General features: G+C 40.1%; 1 protein-coding gene across 1 annotated transcript in view; it reads right to left on the bottom strand.

Moving 5' to 3' along the window:
• GADL1 (glutamate decarboxylase like 1) overlaps positions 1-25,814 on the bottom strand; it is a gene marked incomplete at both ends in the record, with an annotated part of 80,106 nt that overhangs the window by 222 nt on the left and 54,070 nt on the right. The window lies entirely within an intron of this gene.

Genomic DNA, 25,814 nt, shown 5'->3' with positions numbered 1-25,814 from the left:
AGATTTGGGCAGGAACTGTATTTTGTGACTTACGAAGTTTTTTTGAAGTGTCTGAGTTTTGCACCCCTTGCCAGTCTTCCCACTGCCTGCCCCAAGAAACATTAAAGCTCAGACCTGCAGGTTTAGAGGCAGACTGTGCACTGAGAACCTCAGGTTCTGGGACTCCTGGCAGAATCAGAGCAAGATCTAAAACCCTCAAAAGCCTGCTGCTTGGGACATTCATCTGCGACATGGGAAAGCTTGGGTTAAGGTTCCTAGTCTTCCTGATTCAGATCAAAGGTTTGAACTCAGGAAGAACATCAACTGCAACTGGTAAAAGGTGGGTTTTCTCTCCTTGTGTTAACTAGGCTAAACCTGACTACTTGCCCTTGATAGCCCTTCTCCACATCTGCAAAGTCGCTCTCCCTAGAGGACACTCCATTGAACTGTTGTGAAACTTAAGCTGCCAAAGAAGTCAATGTGATGAAATATTAAGGGAGAAGGCCTGATCCTGGAGCTTAAGATTTCACCTCTTAGATTTAAGGCGTAAGTAGCATTTGGCTACACCACTCTTGTGTTGAATGGGATGAAATCTCATAGATGTCTCACTGCACAAAAAAACCCATGAGTAAGATTGGCAGAGTCAGGTCCTTATAGCTGAACACTTGATCTCCTCCCAGCAGGGCTATTAACCTTGTCCAATTAATCTTGTGCTTAACTTTAAGCGTGTGAGTTGTTCTGTGTTCTCATCTTTGAAATCAGTCATAAGCTTAAATGCATTGCTGGATTAAGTACTCTATTCCTTGGAAGACAGAATTCAACATAAATAAGTATTTTGACAGAAGCAGTATTTTTAAAAATGTGTTGCATTTTAATATATTACTAATAACACTAACGTATTTCAGAACAGTGCATTCCTGTTCTTCCTTTTGTGACGGTTTGACTTTGAACTGAGCAAATAAGTGTATGACCTAACCTTGATTTCTGCATTAATTTGTTTCAGCTCTAAAAGTTACTGCCAGAAACTACCACCTGATCTGCAAAAGAAAAATGATGATGCCAACCCTGCCTTAATAGCTTTATTTTTACATGGCACATTTTAGTAGGCAAGTCCCATGCAGTTTGCTTAGAAACAGCTAAGGTCTTCAACACTAACAGCCTAGCTTTCCCATATCTGTTTAGTGGTACATGTCTAAATTACCACTGTTTCAAGATTTATATTGAATTCAGAGGAGAAGTGTTTATGGTTCTAACTTAATTTGCCTCTCTGATTTTGGTTTATCTTTGTCACAAAGCTATGTGGTTTATTTAGTGTTTGTTTCTTAAACTATGAGAGTGATAGAGTCAGAATTCTAATTGAAGTCCAGAGTGTGACATCATTATGAATTATGTATATGAAAGCAATGAATATTCTTTCAGAATGCAATGGGCAATCAGAATTTTGTTTTTCTGCATATTGCTGCAAGCAAAAGGTGAGAAATAAGTTGTGAAAGTAGTTCTGATAAACATTTGGGAAACAAGGAGATAACAATGAGGACAGGAACACTGAATTACAACAGAAATGTTAAGAGGCATACTGTGATACCTTCAGTCACATTCAATAGCACCTTTTCCCATAAAATCCATAAAATCTAACGTGGAGCTCCAGGTGCGCCTCCTGCATAAAGATCCTAATGAAAGCTACCAATGAAAACACAATTCTGCTGTGTATCTGCAATGCGTACATCATTTAGAAACAGAAGTAATCAAATATGTCCCTATACCATCACCCACCTGGGTTTCTGTCTGCCTAGCAAATGATTCAAGGATTCCTCAGTTTTCTTGTTTTATAGCTCAGAATTACATCAGATTAACCTCATTTAGTCCATACTCAAGAAAAAACAAAACAAAACAAAACAAAACACTAGAGTTCTGCTTAGAGATGGTAGCTATTTTGCATGAGACAGCCTTCTTTGCCTCGAAAATTATGTACTCGTCAAACAATCCTCTCTACTTCAGACCAAATATTCCAAACTGCATCCTAACAAATTGCTGAATGCAGTACTGTGCAGTGCTAACACTAGGGCAAAATCTGGGCCTTTCATAATTGTTCTTGCACAATTTGCCAGTGGTGGAGTCAAATGGAAAAACTCTTGGTTGGGAACACTCCTGGTTATGCACGCTAGTGAACAGACCTGCAACACCTGTTCTCTTAAACAGTGAATAACTTTGGAATGATAAAAACTCTCCTACTTCTCCTACAGTTTGCATGTGTTGAACCCTTTAACAGCACACGAGGCTATTAAGAGCTCTAATCTTCCATTTTTATTCACGCCAGGTATAGGCCGCGATCGCAATGACGCTGTGACAATACTCAGAAGACATCGTGTCCAGGAGGCATTGTACGGGGCACCGTATACATACAGAAAAGAAAAAATTTCTCCACCTCTGTGCTTGACAAGAACCCCTAAGTGACTTCTGCTCATGGAATAAAGACACTACAAGTGCAAGCGGAGAAGTGAATTCTTCTTAATATACTTTCTCAAACTCTTCTTTAAGATTCAAATCCCTATGGCAACTTTTAGCCTTTATTGATGTTCCATCAGAGTTATTTCATCTTTTGTATCACACTATTGATTCTCTTCATCTCAACACCCAGTGCTCCACAATCCATCATCCCAAAATGTGCAGTAGCACAAATGGAGACCATGAAAGCAAAAACATTTAGAGCTTCAGTAATTTGAGGACTGTAAATACACTGCATTTCAGGAGGTCTTCTCTCATGGAAAGGAAAGGTAGAAAAAGCTCACTTTCCTTATCTCATTTATTATTCATCCTCCATGCTAATGAAGTTGTCCTCTTAATTTGAAGTGTATCCATCCCTTTTTGAAGGCAAAACAAACTCTTCCTACCTAAAAGAAACAAAACATAAAACTGTCTTATGGGCTTTTGACAGGATTATTTTTGGAAAGACTTTCCATCAAGTATTTTGCATGTTCTGTTTGCTAACGTGATGCAGTCAGTGTAACAAAACTATCAGGGATCCTATCCACAGAAAGCAGTAAGGAACAGAATATGTGCACAAATACTTAAGTACATGTCTCACAAAAGAACTGTTAAATGATACATGCACGCTAAGGCTTGGACTTGAGGAGCACAGGGTATGACTGCTAACTGAAGGTAAAGGCAGCTACCACTTTGCAGCAGAAAAATTAGACCTATAAGGAACTAATTGCCTAGTGAGCAGTTCAATGAGTTTAATTCCCACTGAAGTCAATGAGACCTGAGGATGCTCAAATATCAGAAAGAGCTGCACAGCCTCATTCAGGATAGGCTCCTCGGAAAGCAATTTAGTGAGAGTGAGATTGCTTTACCAGTCCAATTATTTTACTACAGAGCTTACTTCAAATTGTAAATCTAATTCTTTATGTGGCCTGTCAGTGAAGCAGTCTTGGAATTTTAAGTGTAGCATATCCTAAAAACAAAGTCCTCTTCTCTCCTTTGCTCCCTTCACCTCTTGCTTCCCACCACTGGCCTCTCCTGCCCATCCATCCTGGAGATTATTATTTCAAATGCTCACTACAGCTGCGTATTAGCTGTCAGACATGCCCTTCTTCCACCTAGGAAGGTGGGGAGGAGGTGCAGTGCGTGGAAGGCCATCCTGCAGCAGAGCTGCTCACATTGCACTGTGCAACCAGAGGCCCAGGAAACTGCTTTGCCTGAGGACTGATAGGTGCAGCACAGTCTCCCCGTGCAGACTTACACAGAGGCTGTAATACCTCGTGCTTCCCTTACTATTAATAGCAGAGTTTTTTTAAACTAGAGCAAAAATGACATAGTTCTCCATCTACCTGGGTGACAGGATAATCTCTTCTCCCACTCTCAGCCAGCACTCAGCCACACTACAAACAACAGAAAGTTTTAGCCCTAAAGTTTAAGCTATTTCTATCAAGAGTCCAGACCACAGCTGACCCTCATAGATGTTCACATGGAAGATGCCAATGTTCCTTCCCAGCACGTACACATACAGAGAGCAGTGTGATAGGCAGCCAGGACCAGGTTGGACACTACAGCTGAAGTATCTAGCGCACCAGGAGGATCAGGAAAGCAATATATCTCCCTCTCCATATCTCAATTATCCTTGAGAAGAGTGGTTCTGCACAATCATACCACAGGGCAATACCTTAAAAACCACGGTGCTCCTCCTAATTGACTCATCAATGGTATTCAATGCAAGTTTCTCCAACACTTCAAGAATTTCCACCAAGCTCAGGCTGTGACTGCATAACACACTTCAGCAACCACCATTAAAGACTGACTCACCAATAGAGTTGAGCACATTCTCAGCAGGAGAAGCATGTACCTAGTATCTCCAAGAGTTGGTTCCCAAGTTTGGACACTTAAAACCCTTCCAGAGGACTTGATGAAAGACCTATTTGAGACAATTTCTTCTTCTTCCAGCTAGCAAGGTCTCCGAAACCATTCTCATCGTCGTCAAGCTATGTGAGCCTGGTTCTTAAGCAAAGAACAATTTCCTAGCACGTGGGTTTCTCGTGTAAAGTGAAATCTCCAGAGCAGCTCTGTTAAATAGGAGAAGTTCCCACCCCATTAGTCATGGCACAGTGTTATGCTTTGGAATTCATTCACTGTCAGGTGCCTCCTGATGAACAGTATGGACATTTGTAATTAGAATTAGTTTGTAAAAGTTTATTCTAACCACAAAAAAAACAAAACGAAAAAACCCAAACATCATAAGAAGATAACCAGGTGCCTAGTTTTTCAAATCACACAATCCCATTAACTTCTAAAATACATACCCCACTATTACCAGCTTATAGTTCAAGTCCTATACTTAGTCCAAAATAGCTGATGCTTCCTGATGACAAGGGACAGAAAAGAGTAAGGTAGCTCTTTTGTTCACTGGAGGTAAATCTACTGACTCCTCAACCCCAGCTGCACTAATGCTGCTGGGTATGGAGAGCCAAATAAGTTGTCCTAAAGAGAAGCAGAATTTCCCAACAAATATGCTACCTTGTTCTTCTTGCTTAAATAAAGAAATAAGCACCTACTGGTTTTAATTAGCCCTTTATTTTTCTGCTTTAATGCTGTCTCTGACAATTGCAATTAACAGATATGCTGAAAGTGCAAGAAAGCTTAGGTTGAACAACTGCAGAATACCTTGCTGATAATGGAAGACTATGTCCAGCCTTGGTTATGAATTTCTTTCTCTGTGCCCTCCCTTAATCTGTAAAGGATCTCATTTTAGACCTAATCCAGTATTTTCAAACTGTCCCATCACAAATGATTTTCTGTGCCTCTAAGACTGTACCTCTGTTACCTGAATGCTACTTGTACTGCTGTCATTGTCACAGACTCTAGTCATATTAGCCTAGTCATACCAGATGTTGACATATCACAACAGCTTTTCCAAACTGTAGGCTAGAGGCTATACTCTTTAAAAGCAACATTCTGCAAATTTTATATTTAAACACTAAGGGAACAGGAATGAGTTGTAAATTGATAACAATGCTGGGTAAAAATATTTTGCTAAGCAATGAATTTACAAAAATATTTTGCTTCAGGGGAAAAAAAATTGTGAATTTGACAAATAGCCCAAGTGAAAAGATAGCATTAGCCAGAAAAATACAGAAACCAGAAAAGCCTAAAGGTTTTCTAAATTTTTAAATGAAAAATATTTTGAGTATTTGTTTCAAAACATTGTTTTCCATTAAAACTTAAATTCAATTGGAAATTGACCCATTTTTATTGCAGTGAGTAGAAAAGGACTGAGGAAACCAAACCTAAGCAAACTGCTGCATTTTAGCTTGTCTGAAAACAAAAATTCTTTCTGGTCAACTAAAACCAAGAACTGCTTCCAGTTTCCTAATTCAATGGCCAAACCAAAAAATCCATTATTTGTACAACCATAAATATGTGGGATCAAAAGCGCTGACACTGCTTAACTGAAACATCTGTAGAATTTTTGGCCCCCAGAAAAGACAGAAAGTGTGAGAAAATTCATGGGACTGCCTGTTCTGTCGGCAAAATTTGGCTGGAAATCTCCTGTGAACAGCTTCTAGTAGTATGGATGACTCTAAACGTGCTAGCCCAGCAAGTGCTACAAAGTTAGAATGCCTATAAAAACTGGTGTTAATACTGGCAACTGCTATCAGAAACATTTTTTCCAAATCTTTTGGACGGTTCCCAGGTCACTGAACATCTATGCAACATAAAGCTGAAGAGCTATTCCAGCTGCTGGCAACAGCGACTCCCAGCCACTGGACCCCATTCTGCTCCTCCTGAAATTCATTTCAAAATTGCCAGGGACTTGAATGGAGGCAGAATGCAATTATCTAAATTTCCTCCTTATGTGTCTGCTTCAGGTGGCAGTTTGCAAACAGCCTTCGGCTTTTACCAGAGAAAGCCACACTTGCAGTAAATCAATAACCTTTCTAGGGATCCACAAAAGCAGGCTAGACGGTGTTGGAAGGACAGGAGCATATTAGCAGCTCAAACTATTTCTCTTCCTCAAATACAGCCTTGATGAAACTTTCCGAGGTACCGAATACTGCACTAGAAATTGGCTGAAGATTTGTAGCTAGCAGACAAAAAAAGTCACCCTTTTGACAAAATGGAAAGATCACATTCTCATGATTTCACAAAAATGGAAAACACATTTTGTGTTCTTGCCTCAATTATTCCTTGCAGTGGAAGACAAGTTTGTACAGAACAGTCTCTCTCATCTGACCACAAAAATCTATTTTGGCTACCCCAGAAGGGGCAAATTTTCATTTGGAAGTTCATGATTGTTACTTAAAAGGCAACTTATTGGCTATTCAAAGTCTGACAAGTTATGCTTCCTGCAAGAAATGACCAGTTTGGATAAATCTATATTCATAAGAAAACAACCATTGTACAGCAGTTGCCACAAAAAAAAAAAAAAAAAAAAGTAAAAAAACAAAACAAAACAATTCAGTGAAGTATTTGGACACAATTTTAAACTTTTACATATGGGCTATTAATTTCAGTGGGTCTTCACAATATTGTTTCTTATCTTGCTTAAATGATAGCACAGTGGCTGAAGTACTGGATACAGACTCAATGAATAGGACTGGTCCCTAACCCTGCCAGAGGCTGTTTGGAAAAATCAGTCCATCTCTTTTGGGGAACAGGTTTCTTTTTCCCTTCACAGGAGGCACATAACCCTTCAGGGCAGTGAAGTCTCTATGCGTACATACATCTATTGTAATCGGCACTGATACCTTGTGGGTGCTCTGTACACTAGCATGATATATATTAAATAATTCCTGTGCCAAAGAGGTCTCTCAAACATCTGTCACAGCATATCTGCTGCATTTCCCAGTGTGACTGCAGAAGATAACTTCGATATCAATGATACCAGTCAGTATTAAGAACAGTAGCTGGCATTTTAATATCGATCCTTGGATGCAATACAAGTGAGCAAAACACTTTCCTTGGTTGGTTGTAATCTCAAAACTAGCAAAATACTATAAATATTTGGAAGTAATAGTGCTTTCAACATATTATAACACTGAGAAAGTATATCCTCCGCTGTTAAATATCTTTTCTTGCCTTGTGCTGCAACATCAGTTGCTGGCTTTAAAACAACAGGCTTTTTCCCTTTTAGTGATAATTAAAAACAAACTCAGACCATTTGTCAGCTGTCACCCCAACCGGGACAATCGAAATACCAAATATTTGCACACCCAATCACAGCTTTGTTCCTGTAGCCAAGGCTCTCCGTAAAACCCAAACATGTTTTTCTTTTGTCTAGAATTTGTTCTGGGCCCACATCCCTAAACCACTAATAAATTATTGCCGTACACTATTGCGCCAGTGCTCCCCATGTGCCACACCAGGCAACAAAAGGAGAACTAAGCGCATTTGTCAAAATAGCAGTAACCACTTCCACATTCTTCGGAGCAACTAACATATCAAAGGAGAACAGATGCTGCTGTATTTTTGTCCCAATACCAACATTCTCCATGCACCTTCAACTCAGAGCTGTGCAGTATGTCTACGCTATCATATTTTGCAGATCATCTTCTCACCCGTTGCTTTTTGCCAGAAGACACATTAATGAACCCAACAAACCACTGAAAATGACCTGACTAATAGGAGATGGCAGGCTAGCTTTGGATTTTTATTGCCTTAAATGACTTCTTTAGCCGGTTATTTACACAACAAAAAATAGCCTTCAGACAAAGGCTTTTACACTAATGGTATTTGCCTCTGAAAAGGAAGAGCCAGAACAGACAGCACCCAGAACAGAATCAGCACTTAAAGATGTTTGTGTATGTTTTTACTTACGACGAAAATGTACATTGGAGAACAACACGGTTTTCCAGGTGCACAGTCCTATGTCTTCTGTCAGCACATGTGGCTTTTCAAGACAATTCACGTGGATTTCATACTATTTTGCTGTCATTTCTGTGTTGCTTTACTGAGGTCTTATTAACAAGCTGTGTGGAAAGCGTAGGTATTAAGAAAACTCCAAAGGCTAGCACACAATGCTATGAATCCAGTGCTTTGATCTGTTTAAACACAAGCTGAGTGCTACTGGTTTTATAAAAATAATTCTATTAAATGCTTTCATAGCAATACACGAGGTTCTTCTGTGCAATATTTTGTTAAGTTCCCATTTTAGTGACTAGGTTTTCCAGTCTTTCAACCCTGCCAAAGACAAGCTGCCCTTCTCCATCCAGGATGAAATGGTAGCTTGTCATCTTGAAAGCAAGAGTAACTAACAAAAAAAATATCCATTTTAATTTGTATGCATAAAGATGAGCTTCTGTTCTACTCCATCGGGGGAAAACAGAAATCACAGTGCAATGTGAATGTCTGGGGCTGGGAGGAGCACTTTACCATAGGAAGATTACATTACATGGTGACACAAGTTCAAAAACTCGACACACTTCTGGTGTAAAAAAAGGAATGTCGCTTCAGAAATTTGGAATGATTTCCAACTGTTAAGATATTATTTACTACTTGCACAAGTCAGCTTCTGGCATAAGGTAGCAGCACCTTCTGTACTTGCATTACAGTAAGGATCAAAGAACAGTAATGAGTAAAAAAAATTAGTATTGCAACAAAACTAGATATCTTTTCTGTCTTTTTTTTTTCTCCTTTAAAAACATCATAATGACCTTCTCAGAGGCTGCTTACAGTCTCTTGGGGTGGATGAGGGGATGGTGTCTTAACTTTCAGTTATTAGAGTTGTTTTGCCTACCTGAGACCATTTATTTAAAGCCCAATCTGGACACAAAATAAAGGCCACCAAACCCTGCCACATGGAGCCCTATCAAAGTCAAGAGCACTTTCCTCAGGTACATTTTGTCCCAGGACAATGTTCATTCCAGCTCAGCCTTCCTCCTCTCCTCATCCCCAGTGAGCATGTTTTCCCTTTTTTTTTAATCCACACATTAAATGCAACATATGTTACAAACCTCTGTGCTTACATGCATGGACAATCAGGAAGCCCGATCCCTAGGGTTTCAAAATTTGCAAATTTTCTTGCAGTCTAAAAGGGTAGAAAAATGAAGGGAAAACAATGGTTTGCACCTAAAAGTATTTGTAAACTAAAGAACCACAATATAAGTAATTATGACTAATAAAAATCTTAGCTAAATGGAACTAGACTGCAGTCAATCCCTAGATAATTTAGGGACAGTTGGAGGGGGAAAGGCACACTGGGCTCAAAATTTAGCATCCCTCTTGCAGAGATTTGTAACAATATACTTACTTGAAAAGGAATACATGGAATAAAAAAATTTGCTAACCTCGGGTCTATCTTACACCCCTATAGATATGGCTTAGCATTCAGAGGCACAGCTTAAATCCTCTAATCCTGTACACCAAATTGTTTCGAGAACCTTACTCTTTCGCCAGTCTGACCGAGTATTCACTCTGGACCATGGCAAATGCCACAATTTCCCTTAGTGCCACAGCTACCTATAAATAACATCAGAAAGGTAAAAATTGTACAATTAGAAGCAAAAGAATAGCAGGGTGAAAAAAGGTGAAAAACTTGCATGTTTTTGTGAAGCTTCTGCACCAGCATATATATTTTTATGAGAGAGAGCGCGCGTGCAAGACCAATCTTTTGATCTTTGAAAGCAGTTACGATCTACTATATAAAACTCATCCATTAAAGTCTGCTAGATTTCACTTCCTTTATGAAAAAAGTTCCAGGGAATTCAATAAATACAAATAATCTTCCTACAAAATGTATAAAGTCTCCGATTGATCAGTGGCTCAGGCAAAAATTCTCTATATTAATCAACATTCACCTACAGAAGTGTGTCATTGAAGTCACTGGGAGTTTTATAGCTGAATTCACCTGCAGTAGTGTTAGACTAACACATGTTTCCTTATAAGTCTATTAAATTTGAAAGGAAGGTCTAAATGTTTACTGAATGGATATCAATCTCAAGTATTTTCTACTGCTTTTAGAGGAACTCTTCTCGGTTATAAGACATTTTGCAAGACTTGTAGATATTTCTGACCATACTGACCCCTTTGGAGAGTAACAAGAAATTCCTCCCTTGTAGGCATGAAAAAGAAACATATTCCATCTCAGTCCTCTTGAGACGCCTACAGTTAGAAAGGAATCTGTGCTTAAATATCTGTAGCACAAAATGAAATCTGAAGTCCTAGAGAAAACTTTGTATCTCAGTGCACATGAAGGAGCAGGATTTCTTCCCATTCACCCCCCCAAATATTTCTGACACCACTCACAACATCACACAAAATATAAAGGCTGCTTAATTGAGCAGATGATGAAAGCTACACACTTTTTCTGTGGCATTACTAACCATTGATTTTTTCTGAACATTTCTGAAATTTCTGCTTCTCAAGCAACAGTAAGGAAGGGCAGTTTTATGTGAAGGAAGGACAAAGAGTTTAGGCCTCAACCCTTTTTTCCTCTATTTGCAAATTCAATGCTTTCATGCCATTTCTTAAAGAAGCATTTGATGCAGCAGGAGGGAAGCACAGCTCCCCTCTCCTTCTACTGAAGTTGGTGATAGGAAACAGAAGAGTGCTAACATAATAAATAGATACTCATTTAAGTGGAGGCAAGCTTAAGATTTATTGACCTGAGAGCAAGAGGTCAATATTTATTCAGAGAACAATAAATCTTGATACTTGGTTCTAACAGATGTTAATCCAATGTATTATTAAATCCATCCCATTAAAGCTAATTAGATTGTGTGTCCTCATGAGCCTTGTTGCCAATAGTCATTAGTACTGCATGGGTCATAATTACTGTGCTTTGATAATTAAATCATATAATTTCCAATAAAATTAAATATCTGGGGATAGAAATACTTATTTTTCTCTACCATGACTATATTATTGTACATTTCATTGGGTTCTTCCTTCATGCTGCTGTAGACCTTCCTTCCATTCTTCTGCCAGGACCAACACAGCTAAGGAATCAAAAGCTCTGTTTAAGCTACACCATTTTTTAAACTTTCTCATTTGTCTTCAAAACCTGATACTCCTGAAGCCACATCCATCTACTATTCATGCACTAGGCAGGTAAGGAGCAGGGACACAAATCAATAACTAGCTGCTGTCAGGAAAAAGAAAAAGAGAAAAGAAAAAGGAGTCATACTCCTAAGTATAAGTGAAAAATTCCTTCTATTTTGGAGTTTTACAGTGCTTTCCATCCCCACTTTTCAACGTACTTCATAGATAAGAGGAAATACTATCATCTTGATCTTAATCTCTGGAAGGAACTGAGGCACACAGAAAGGAAATAACAACCAAGATCTTAACCACAACTCTCTGCCAAAGCTAGGCATCACTCAGGTACATTAGTGAGTTAGTGAGCAGGACAGGGTACTCCTAGTGCAAATTTGTCTTGCAAATACTCTTGCAGAGTACACACAAACTTGCCACCATTTGGGTCAAAGTGGTTTCCTTCCTGAAGGAACCACAGCTGAACTCAGGCATCAGGGTGCAGTGCAGAGTGCCCCACTTGCAGTGCAGATGACAGCTCCTCCAGTGGTTAGCCCTCCATGCACTCAGAGCACACACCTAGGGCTGGTGACTGCTGTGAACTTCACTGTTGGTGAAGACTTAGCGAGGACACGAGGGATCACAGAAAATCAAATCCTGGTCGTTCTACCTTCTTTATGCCACACACATCAGTAATACAGGATACAGTTCCCAAGTTTCAGCTCTGTATATTGACTTATATTGATCCTTGACAGTATTTTTCCATCAGGACCTGCATTGTTTACAGATGGTAGTTGCTTATTTCTGTAAAAGTCTCACACCTAAAGAGACTAATAGCTTGAGAGGAACTGTTAAGTGCATTGAACTGTACATCATGTGTTACCCAAAGACATGGCCTCCAGCACTGAAGGTAAAATGTGGAAAGCAGGATTCAACTGCTATCATTTTGGCAGTCTAAAAGTTGGACATCTAGCCTAAGCTAGTCATCTAGGCTTTGCCTTTAATTAACGGAGAAAATGAGGCACCTCCAGAGAGTGATTCACCTCATCCTACAGCAGGCATCTAAGATAGATGGGCTCAATTTGGAAAAGCTTCTCTCCTCCTCCATGGGCTTCAGTAGAAGACCTCTGCCTAAGTTTTAGACGGCTAAAGCAAAGTAACATGAAGTCAATGCAGACAGTTTATCTCAAATCAAAGATATCTAAATCCCACATTCCTCTGCTGTTTCTAGGCTATGAAGGAAATTCTGGGACTGTAGAAAATGTATTATGGGATGCTTAGGTGAAGGACCAAAAGTATGGGAAGAGAGCGGTCAAGGTGGACTGGGGAGGAACAAGTGCAGGGAAAGTAGAGGGAAAAGAAAATAAACAGGGCAGTCAGATACAAACAGACTGCTGGTCAGTAGACTCACCTAGCTGAACCCTGCACTGAACACAGCAAACTATCCTATATTCTTATTAAATCCTATTTCTTTCTTCTTTGTGGATGTGTGAACACTAGTGAACTTCAAGATGGACAAGCCAGCTAACAGGATAAGAGATCTGAGTGCCTGCAACCTGAGAGGTTTGCAGATCAAGGTGCCAGCAGCTGGACAGACTCAGTATTTAAGACTTGCTAGCAGAGAGACCATAATGTGCACATACTTACCCCACAAGATTTCAGTCCTTATCAGCTGAAGAGAATTGGGTGATTCATACTGTTCATATCTGTATGACCGTTATACATGTTTATGGGGGTGCCAGTAAAGACATTGCTCTCTGTGCTGATCTATGTGGCCAGCTGTGGTATACTGTGTAATTTGTGTGTGCGTGTACACGCACGTGTGCACATGTGCACCTATTGTGTGTAGTCACTGGACCTGGGGACAGGGAACCACAGTGACCTCATATCTACTGCGCTGAAAAAGGAAGCCCCCTGGGTCCCAAGGACACCTGAATTCAGCCACCTTCTGACATTGCACTGAATTGCCACTGCTTTGAAGTCTTTTCTGTGGTTGCCAATTTTCACTGAAATTGTGGGGACGTGCGCTTTGAATCATTTTCTATACATAAGAACTCATTTGCATTTGATCCCAGGAGCATCCCATTGGTCCCACACACGCATACTGATCACGAGAAAACTCTGCCTTTGGGGTGGAGGTTCATCTGGCTTCATCTGGCATGAATTTGAAAAGGAACTTCAGACTAGGATTAAATCCACAAATGCTTTTACCTCATTATCCTACCGTATGTTAAGTTCTCTGAGCTCAAAAACTTAAAATGCACAGAATGAGACAATGTGAGGTTTGCAGTTCTGATTCTGTTTGAGGAAGAGCCATCTTTAACTAAGAATATTTGTGAGAATACGTGCTAACACCATAATAAGGGCGTGCCTTTGCTGTGTTGATGCTACTTCCTTTCATAGGTTCAGAGCCAGTTTTTATAAATTTAATGCATACAAATCCCTTTGGTGCACTGCTGCCAAGCTGGCTATGTGCTCATGCACAGATCCATTTTTCACGTATGCACAGATTATTTGCATGCATATATTACACGCATGCAAGCGCATACATGCAGCTGTGTAGGACCAACTTAGAATGAAAGTCAGACTTGCAGTAGACTCCTCCAAAAAACACAAACACAAAAAACAAGCCAAAGAAAAAACTCCATCTAGTACATGGCACAACCTCCAACTCTCCAACGTGCTACAGAGCAACTGACTCTCCACATCTAGCGTTGCTACAGGCTACTGCCCTCCTACAAGCTTCAGACTTGTCATTTTGCTTCCCTCAGATGATTCTCATTATAACTGGGCTGAGTGCTGAGTTAAAAAGTCAGTGTATGAATCATATCATCAACTCAGTTGTCTGGAATCTTGCTTTTCCATGCATTTCCTCATTGCTACATGGATCACTAGTGTAAAACATGTTGTAGCTGCATCAAATTTCGTTTTGCTCTTTTTAACCCTGCAATTGCCTGTGAGCAGATACTTTTTTACTGTTATCCAGCTTCATAACCACTGATGATCTGTGCCCTCACTGCCTGCCTCACAGAAGTCACAAAGAGTTACAAATATTTAACTTGAGGTTGTTGCCCAAGGGGGAATCTCTTTATCCAGCTTCTGGGATAAGGCCTCAGTACTGAGTGTCTGTGTTCTGCTCAGGAAGAAAAACAGAGGACTCTCATTTTAAGCCTAATTTAAGCCATACCATTGCTCCATGCATCGTCATATCTCCTCCATCTTTCCGCACGTGAAGGTGGCTCCACAGCACGGTATCTTTTGCCATAGCCATCTCCTGTGCGACCACTGGAGCAGCAAACGGGCTGGTTCCACCAGCTTTTAACCCTGCCAGAGGAAGAATGTATGCACAAGAGTGGCTCAGAGCACTAGTCCTGAGACAGGCTTCTGCTGCCTTACTTACAGATGTACACAGAGGACAAAAAAAGTCTCCTAGCTATTAAGACTTACTATTTACGTGACACCCTCTTCCTTTCAACTGTTTATTTGAACTACGCTATTAGCCCATAATGGCTATCGTACAGTCCTGTGTGTTGTACATTCCCGTCTACTATCTAAACACTGCACCTTTGATATTTTCTACCTACCATCGCTCTACACAGTATTGTACTAGCTTTCCCCATGTCCGTAATCTGTCTAAATCCATCTATCAGCCTCCATTCCTGAAAATTATACCTTGATTTTTTAGTAAAAGGAATATTTTTGACTGATTCTCCTCAGTTGAATTCATTTTTCCAGTTATAGAATCCAAAATACGTCTTGCAATCTTTCCCTTTGAAGCCCAAGGTACTCCCAAGGTACTGGATTAGAGCAGCTTTTATAAGTTCAGGGTGGGCAGCAGGGAAATGGTTTCTCCTTGGTTTGTTTTTAATCTTATAAAAATCTGTAATCATGTTTTCACAGTAGTTCTCCCCCTTCTCCATTACTACCTTGTACAAACCACCAGTAATCAATTTCTACATTCAGATCCTGGGTTTCAGTCCCTAACAATTATTTTAAGAACCAGTATATTTGAATTTCTGTATTGTGGAAAAAACACTAATCCCAGCTTGGAGTTATGGGATATTTTATGAATATTTGGTGATCACACAGACAAAAGTACTAACTATGTGTTTATCAAACAACTGATTCCAACAGGAGATATGAAGTTAGCAGCACCACTAAACACTTTTGTTTCTACCTTAATCTTTAAGAGGATTCTGCTAAATAGATTAATCATTCAGGGACAGAGGAAATAGTTGAAAAGCTTGGCAGGAAAAATGGTCAGTCTCATGTGCCTTCATTTTCCACTGTCAACTGTGAGTTTGGTAAGCAGAAGAGAGCGTACACCTTGGGCTGCTTTTGATCACCATCTAGTGCATGCATTGAGGAACTGCACAAATTTAAGGAGTGACCTCCCGATTTAAAGTCAAGCAACGGTAGGATTAACAGTTCTTTTCATCATTTTTAGAAGACATCAGATAGGCTTAGTGAACTTGAAAAAGCAGGAATTTCCAGATGTCCCTAGCTGCCTGATGAAAGCCAGATGTTTCATAATGACACCGTTTTCTACTAGTGCTGTGACTGTGATGGTCTAGGGATATAAGGAAGGCAAGACCTGCACAGGGAAGTAGTATCTTTTTCAGGCCAAATTACATAGTGAGAAAAAGCAACATGGTTTCAGGCAAGGAGTCCTTTCATCAAGTCTCTGTGTCTTTTCCAGGTGTCAAAATGTTACATTCATTTCATTCTTGTCTGACTTTTAGTCAAGATTGTAAGAAATATTACATGCAAAAAATGGATTGTGTGTTTTGTTATAACAAAAACTCACATTGTGATGGTGCTTCAACATCGATACACACAATGGGGACTTCAAGACCAGTAAATCAGTAAGACAACTGGACAAAGGAAGCCTGCCAATACCATTGGGGATGAAAGTCCCTGGCAGCTTTAGGTTTTGATCACTGCAGGTGACTCAGGATAACTTGTACAATGCTTTCCAACAGCACTGGCCAAGCAAGTAGCCTTGTCTTTCAGAAAGCATCCTGTGACTCAACACACAGGAACTCAATGTCTTCACACTGAGGAACCTGAAAAGGCTAAAACAAAATAGAAAATACATCTTTACTGAAACAGGGTCATGCCTTCAATATTAAATAATAACAGTGTAAATTTTCATGAAAGATTAGCAAGAGGAATTGCAGATTACAAAAGACACACTTGGAAGAAGCACTTGCATGTAGACAGCAGAAGAGCCTTCTTTTTAAATGGAAAAATACTACTTTTCCCCACAATAAAGGCAGGCACACTCCTGCTAATCCTTGTGAGGCCAGGTCAAGGAGCAAAGATACTTTGACATAATGACTTACCAGAAGCCTATAGTAACTCTTATACAATATCTACCCATGCTAAAATCCACATAGAGCAACTAGCCAGAAGGGATGTCTTTAGGTATCCCTTCATGTCTGAAGTTCAGACCATCAGCTGAATTGTCACTCAGAAAGAAAAAAAAACAAAACAAAAAAACAACACAAAAAACCCCAAACAAAAAACAAAAAAACCAAACATCCAAAAAAACAACACTCAACTGCTATTAAAACTGTATACTAACTCCTTGAACCTTACTGGATTCAGACCCCGTATAGGACATTCAAATGCCTAGGAAGGAGAGAACTGTAAAATCTTTACAAGCAGTTTCATATTTTATTAGACACTGACCTTGCAGTGATAATTATTCAAAATATCTTATTCAAAATAACTTTCTAGTCTAAACTTTGTAAGCAATACATAATTTTATACAAAAGATTAAAAAAAAAAAAAGGAAGAAGAAAGAAAGAAAGAAAGAAAGAAAGGAAGGAGAAAGAAAGAAAGAAAGGAAGAAGGAAGGAAGGAAGGAAGGAAGGAAGGAAGGAAGGAAGGAAGGAAGGAAGGAAGGAAGGAAGGAAGGAAGGAAGGAAGGAAGGAAGGAAGGAAGGAAGGAAGGAAGGAAGGAAGAAAGAAAGAAAGAAAGAAAGAAAGAAAGAAAGAAAGAAAGAAAGAAAGAAAGAAAGAAAGAAAGAAAGAAAGAAAGAAAGAAAGAAAGAAAGAAAGAAAGAAAGAAAGAAAGAAAGAAAGAAAGAGTGAGTTAGTGCTGCCTGGAGAGTAGGAGATAATTTGTGCTTGCTATAGTTTATTCTTTAACAGCTCATGCCTTCAAAACAGAGCTGGTAGTATTACTGAGGAAATCATGTTGATTTAAGAACTGGAAGAAATTTCCTCCCCTCCTCAAACATAGGGTTTTTTCCCTGACTGCACCAAATAGACATTAACAGCGTGTGCACTAATTAGCAGTTCCAACATATTACTGTTGTTCTGGTGCCCCCCAATGGTCAGCTGGCTTTACTACTAGCTACGGCTTAAAAACCTCTGTTGGAAAAAACACATGTTCCAGCTGTAATCCTCACAAGTAGCTCTTCATCTGGCTGGACCAGAGCTCTGAGCCCTGACACAGCTACCGGCACTACAGATTTCCCATCCGTGGTTTCCAGAGTCGGGCATGCAGTGCAGGTCCTACAGCCAGGTGCTAACCACCACCCCTAGCCACTGCCAGCAGAGCGCTTTGGCAGCTTGAGCAGTGAGCCCTCCAGGTCAACACAACTACCACATAGCTAGTGTTGATTGTGAAAATCAACCTGATTCACAAGCACAGATGCTACATCCAGGGTCTCTGTAGAAAACCGCATGATATTAATCAAACCGAGGCATCGTTCAAGCAGCTAAGACACACGGATACCCAGAACTGTCTGTGCCTTCCCTCTCTTCCCCAGTCGCCCCATCCCATTATCACACATGCTGACCTAGCATGCCCAGACAGTCCCCATCTCATACAACATCAGTTTTGCACAGCAATGCATCCTGTCCCAACTCACCAGCAGTGGTGGTGCGGACCCAGGACGATGCATCTTCATTTCCAAACATATCGTGGCACAGAGAAATTAATCGTTGGTCTGTAAATCAGCACTTCCCTCTGTGAACTGATCACAACCTGACTATACTCACTGCAGCCAGAGGAAAAGGATGGTTCCAATCACAAAGGGTGTTTCAAAAGACTTAATTTCCAAAAAACTTCAGGCGGAAAATATAGATGAAAGGTTAAAGCTCTTTAAGAAGAGATTAGATGGCCAAAAGCTGCAATCTTTCAATCAAGAAAGAAGACAGCTTTATATAAAAGCCCATGCTGGTTTATTGGCAAAGTGAAGATAGCAAAGCAATATTTAACAAGTTGAAAGGGGGAAACAGCTCAGATAGCAATCGATACAAATGTGACATGGAGAAAATTTATCAGAAGGAAAGGAAATCCTTGACTGACAGGACTAAGTAAAGAAGAAACACTTAGTATGTACATTAGGGACGAGTGAAGTCCTACCTATGGTTAATCATTAGAAATGCAGGCAAGGCAGAAGTGTTCAATAAGCTTTCAATTTCTGCATGGAGGGATTCCTACCACAAATCTGATGAACTTTCCAAGCCATCAGAAGCTATTGGGATGTTAAAGATCTACTGAGGGCAAATTTTTAGATCTACAGGCCTGGATGGCTTATACCCAAGATTAAAAAAGGCTCACTGAATCTTTGGATAATTTTTGGGATACCATGGAAATTTCAGAAAACAAGCACCAGCATTAGAAGTGGTAAGGAGATGGATCTAGTGAAATAAGGATGCTTAAGCCAATATGAACATAAAGTTAAAAAAAAAGAAACACTTGGTCTGGATTTAATTTATAATGAATTAAAGGGTAAGAATACATAGGCATTTTAAAATTGATAGAAACAGATTTAAAATTTAGTCTTTTGTGTTCAGTTACATTTATATCTTTGCCAAACACCATTTTTTTGGGTCAGCCTGCCTTCATTATTTTGCTGATATTACAAGTTTTCTTGATGATTTACTTGCACTTAGAGCATTAATAAGAAAGCCTCACACAAGCCATTTAGATGAAAAATAGCAGGAACAATTCACACAGCAACAGCACAAAAAATTAGGACCACACAATAGCAATAAAGTAAAACTAAGCAAGATTTGACTAACTAGCATATCTCCACATGTAGTAAATAGGGCATCAATCAAACGTTGCTGCTAGTGAGGCTCCACAGAGATCAGGATTAGCCTTGATGCTAACTGCCATTGTTGGTTTTCTGGAAGTCAATAAATGACAGCTGATACCATTTGCGAGTGAGAGACTCACAAAGGGAGAAAACGGAGGAAGACAGACCTGGAGTGCTCAAACCCACCCCAGCAATGGCTTTTAATACAGCCAAAAGGTAAGTTGCGAATGTAGGAAAAAAACTACAGACAGCTCAGAATGAATGACTAGCCTAAAAGCAGTGACTCTGAAAAGACTGTAGCAGTCCACAATAAAAGAAAATTCATATGAGCTTCCAGGTCACATATCAGAAACCAAGAATCCTTCCTGGCAAGAAACGGATTTCTCTGCAATTCTTTTCACTCTACATCAGAGCCAAAATCAGCTTTAAAAAGTTCTGTCAAGAGACAGACTACGAAGTTTTGTAATTAGGTCATTTATGTGGATGCTTTAAAACAGTCAGGGTTGCTCTTAAACACAAATCCCCAGATCCTAGGACCACTGGTTAATCTGGCATGTCAGTCTGTTTTCCATGGGCCAGTGGGGAAAAAAAAAACCCAAGACATTTTGACAATTTCTTGTGTTCTTGAAATAGTCACTTATACACACAAGAGAAGTTTTCATTTCAGCATTCATCATCACAATATTTATATTTTACAAAGCCTCGGCAGCTTGAGCTCCCAAAGAAATACAGTAGAAGAAAAACGTTAACATCATCTACGATTTTGTAAACAAGTGCACAGGCATTAAGGAGGCAATATTATCTCCACATGCAGTAGTGGAAACTCAGGTGCTGGAAACAATGCATAGTTCAGATGTTCACTTTTTTTTTTTTTTGTAACAATAAAGAAAAACTGGAAGGATGCTTATGACAGCCACAGAAATGATTGAATGGCTAATGAAGACTTAAAGATGTGGATCTATTTATTTAGTTTATAAATAAAAGAATGAGAGGTGACTTGATGATAGCTTCTGAGCATGTGAAAAGGGAAAAACAGAGTAGAGAAGGCTATTTTAGTGTGGAAAGGTATTTTTTCACCACCTTTTTTTCCTCCCTTCTCAATCTCCTTTCATACAGGAAGGCTAATTAGCCATTGAAAGCAGGTGCCAAGGAAAATGGTAGTTTTACTGTTCCTTGATATTTTCCAGTCAAGAATAGATGCCTTTCTAGAAGATGTGCTTATACAAAAGTTGCCAGGCTACCCAGAGAAAAGTCCCCAAAATACAGAGGTGGCCAAGTAATTCGTTCTGTCCTTGAGTTCTTTTTGATCATAGGCTCCAGTTTTATGGCTAGATGCAAATCAGCTGCCAACATGTAAATTAGTTTATTCATTTATTTTTATAAATCAAATCCAGCAACCTAAAGCTTGTTAAACAATGGCTAACACATTCCTGTCCGGCAGGCTCAGTTCAGTTTAAGTGTACTTTCAAGGGAAAAAGGTAAAGCCAGCTGATGCCTTCCCACAGATCTCTAGACCGACTGCAGCTGGCTCATCTGGTCTCCCCAAAAGAGGGAAAGGTGGGAGGAATTGCATCCCATGTCCAGATGCATCTCTTCCAGCACACATGGTCTGTTCAGAGAGTAAGAGCACAAACATTGTACTGGTAAAGAGCTGCTGCTGCAGGAAACAGCAGGGAAATGCAGAGAAAGAAGGGAACGGCAAGGAAAGGACAACAGCTTCATTGCCCTTTGGCAGAGAGCATGCTTTCCTCTGTACTACTTTCACTCCTATTCCAGCAACCAAAAAAATGCATCTTTTGGACTACCAGGAACAAAGTAAGGACACTTCCATGCACTACCACTCTTCCACAAAATCTACATAAGGTATCCAACATACGCAGAAGCATAAAGACATAAATGTTTCATCTGTACCCTAAAACAGCCACTAAACAATTCTTTCATCAAATATTTGTAACCCAGGTATGTTTGTCATTCTTTTCTAGAAACATTGCACATGCCCTAATGCCCATATCCTTTGCAACTCTGCATGACATAGGAGCTCCCCACTTATACCTGATACAACAAATACCATGAAGTATTTCCCCAGATAGGCTAAACCAGTGTTGAAATTGTCACCCATGTTTTAGACTACAGTGGAAGTTTACCTTTCCTCTGAGGCAAAATAAAGGCTTATACTGTTAAGCAGCTTCTGTTTTCTGGCTGATAAGGGAAAAAGATATCTAATCTTGTTTTTCATCAAATACATAGTAACTCATGCTGTAGGGGTCCATTAATTAAAGGTGAAACGCAAAGATTTTTTTTTCCTTCTGTCCAATTCCCTATAAAATGACCCCAAAAAAATCACTGTGCTATTTATCTTGTAATCACTATTATTGCACTACAGCCAATTCATTGCTGTTATTTATTGAACATGCCAAAACTAACAGAATACTAGAAAACACTTGGTTCATTCAGAAACCACAGCAGGTACCAGCTGGCAGGGCAGAATGGTCATGATGCCACCAGAAGGATTTGTAACTGGAAGGAAACTTTATTGTGTAGCGTAGAAAGGGTTCGTTTAAAAGGCCACTACCAACAGACACTAGCATTCATTATTCATTCATGAGATCGTCATTTAGCCCACCTGCAATTTCTGATACTCAAGTACCTTCATACAATATTTAAAGCATTCAAAGAAGCTCCTGTTACCACACCCTTGCAGAGGGAAAGGCTGCAATTAAAGAGGTGCCAGCCAAGAAATGGTGGCTTCCGTTCCACTTCACAGTTTTGCTGTGTGCAAAAGCAAGAAAAATCATGCAGTAACAATTAAACAACTGCTGAAAATAATTTTTGTTTGGCCACATTCTTTGCTTTCATTCTCAATGAGATTCACCCTATGCAAAGGACCAATGGGAGAGGCAGATGTTACTTTTATCCTGCATATATCCTTCAGCACCAAAATATCAAGCATTAGCAAGGTTAAGGAATATATATAACCGTCACGTAATAAGGCAGAGGGTCTGCTGGGCAGTCACCTCATCAGTCCCTAGTGCACCCTAAAATGTTCACTGCAAGTGTCCACCTAAAAATCATCTGTTGTTCCCTCATTTGCATTCCTCAGTCATCAACCCCATTCAGTTCAAACTCCCACTGTATATCAGAAAAGACAAAACTCCTGATCCTCTGAACTGCATACCAAAATCCTCACAGGGACAGGGAGCCACAGCTTGGACAGCTGCAGGAAGGGCAGCTCTAGGAGCAGCTTACAGGCACAAGGCGAAACAATGATGGTCCTCAAGGAGCACCATCGCCCACCGTGGGGTGGGACTGCCCTGGGCTGCACGGCTGCCTCGCTGCCTCTAACCCCAAGGGCTCTGGATCAGCCAGTACACCCCGCACCAGCCCAGTGCTGCTACAATCACATGATGCAGCCCTGCGATCACAACTCAAGGAAGACCCAAGGGCCTCAATTTGGCCAGGCTTCCTACAGTTTCATTCCAAGTTTTTTTTCTGTCAGTAGGATGCTGCAAAAGTCAACCTTTCTTCCACCTCCTTCACATAGGAGTAGAATTTATCCCCTGTGTAAACCACAGAGCACCAATTCCACAAAACCCTTCAGTGACTGCTGTTTTCCCGAGACAAAACTATACATCCTCCCCATACCCACACAATACCACCTGTGCAGCCCCAGGGTTGCAAATTATTGCGTTCTCATCACCAAGGGACCAGTTACCATCCTTCAGAGAGCCCCCAGGGCTTCTCATATGAAAGCAGTAAATTCAGAGCTGGTGTGCAGACCAGCTTCACAGACCCAGAGAGCATGCTCAGTGCCCCGGTGGGACCATTCTGCAGCCACCCAGCACAGAGAGGAGACAGCCGTGAGTCGAGTGTACTGGAGACACTGAAATGCTAATACCTCTCAATGACTGTTTTTCTCATTTCACAGAAAATTAGGAGGTGGAAGCGGAAGAAAAGGGAGTTCATTATTCCCCAAAATGCCAGATAAAATCATTTCAGTCAGTGCATTAAAATATGATTACCATTTGTTACAAAAAGAAAAGATGATGGGGGGAGGAGACAGCTTTTATTCAGGTAAAAACTGAGCACAGTATGAAGCTTCCAGTGACCTCAAGACTCCAGTACTTAGACATTCCCGGGATGCTTCAATTATTGAGTTCCCTTGTGATGTATATTGGGTTTCATTTTGATCCACAGGCTATTAAACATGATCTATGACACTTTCAGAAAAGCTGTAGTTTGGAGTTCAGCCTGTAACTCAAACTTTTTTTTTCTTCCATCATTGGTTATTAATGTGCATATGGCACTGAGAGAGCATAATGAAGAGGTGCACAGATATGCAGGAGCACAGTGCTGCTTTGCAAGAACACAGTCAATAGGGTCAACCAGAACTAAATTAACTGTGTTGAGTGTCTTCAAACTCTGCTTTCTTATAAAAAGCAGTTCTCTTCACAGGCAGGCACAAAAGGCCATTTAAAATATTAGTCAGTATGTTCTAACTCCAAAATGAAGCAAAGGAAAGGAAGAGTAATTAGTCCTATTTAAGCAGAGGAAAATATATGCTGTTTGGGCAAACAAGTACTATGTAGTCAGGAATCCGGATGCACTAGCTGAAACCAACAAAATACGTCAAGGGCACAGCAATTTGCCATAGCTCAGAATGGAAAATATTTGACTGTAAATAGGCTAAGAATGCATACTGTATTTTTGTCAAAGAATAAACCATAGATTTAGAGGTCACCATTTCTTAGAAAGTGTTTATTTGCGAGGTATAAAGTTGTGTTTGCTTTTGAAGGGTTCTTTGTTTCATTTTTTTTTCCTAAAAGTAGCCAAAGACTATTAAGATAGCAAAAATGTTGACCATGTTTAAAAGAAACTGGAACATACAGACAATAGAGACTGGAAAAATGGGCTGACAAGAATCTCATGAATTTCAAAGGGAAATGCCAAATCCTGCACCTGGGGAGGAACAGTCCCATGCACCAATAAATGCTGGGGCCTCCCACCTGGAAAGCAGCTTGGCAGAAAAGGACGTAGGGGCCCTGGTGGACACCAAGTTGAACATGAGCCAGCAATGTGTCCTTGCAGCAAAAAGGCTAGTGTAGCCTGGGCTGCATTAGGCAAAGCACTGCCAGCAGGTCAAGGGAGGTGATCCTTCCTCTACTCAGCACTGGTGAGGCCGCACCTGGAGTATTGTGTCCAGTTCTGGGCTTCTCAGTACAAGAGAGACATGGGCGTACTGGAGAGAGTCCAATGAAGGGCCATGAAAACTATTAAGGGACTGGAGCATCTCTCCTATGAGGAAAGGCTGGGAGAGCTGGGACTGTTCAAGCTAGACAAGAGAAGACTGATTGATAGAGAGATCTTATCATTGCATATAAACACCTGAAGGGAGGGTGCAAAGAAGACGGACTCTTTCCAGTAGTGCCAAGTGACAGGACCAGAGCCAACAGGCACCAACTGAAACACAGGAGGTTCCCTCTGAACATCAGGAAACACTTTTTCACTGTGAGGGTGACTAAACACTGGCACAGGTTGCCCAGGGAGGTTATGGAGTCTCCATCCTTGGAGATATTCAAAAGCCGCCAGGACATGGTCCTAGGCAACCAACTGTTGGTGTCCCTGCTTGAGCAGGGGGCTTGGACAAGGTGACCTCCATGGGTCCCTTCCAGCCTCAACTGTTCTGTGATTCTGTTAACAAGTTTTTCTAAGAATCTAGTTACTTCAGTAATACTATGCCTTATTACATCCTCTCCCTTTTCAAGAATAATTTTCTTTTACATGATCTCAATATATAAATACATAATCATATACACATGTACACATGAGCACACACACATATTTATATTCAAAAAGTGCATATGAACAATATTGCATTACAAAATATGTATTTTTTCATTTCTATAGCAGTAATGAACAAAAATGTAATACTGTTCTGTGTGGCAACATGACTCCAAGTAAAAAGTGCTTATTTTTATTATGCTATTTGGAAATGATGAGGTACAAGTGAGGATGACATGTTTAAGTACCCCTAATGCAAAAAACAGATGATAGAGGCTTTTACGTCCATGCTGGTTTTTCCTTATTTTATCTGTAAAATATTGATAATTCATCATTAATTTACCCGCCTTTCAAATATATAACAAGGGTTAACTAGTGGGACAGATTCAATGTAAATTTCCTTTGGCTTCCTATACTCTGAAAATAGTTTAATGCTTGCTTTTAAAAAATGTCATAGAGTTGATTTAGTGTTCAGATTAGCTGTTTTTCCCTATTAGCATAAGGATAGGCTACTAATAACAGAAAATGCTATAT

The sequence above is a fragment of the Platalea leucorodia genome, assembly GCF_965183815.1.
Source record: "Platalea leucorodia genome assembly, chromosome: 1".
Classification (NCBI taxonomy): Eukaryota; Metazoa; Chordata; class Aves; order Pelecaniformes; family Threskiornithidae; genus Platalea; species Platalea leucorodia.
The sequence above is the reverse complement of the archived record's forward strand: the minus strand, read 5'-3'. Positions and strand labels throughout refer to the sequence as shown.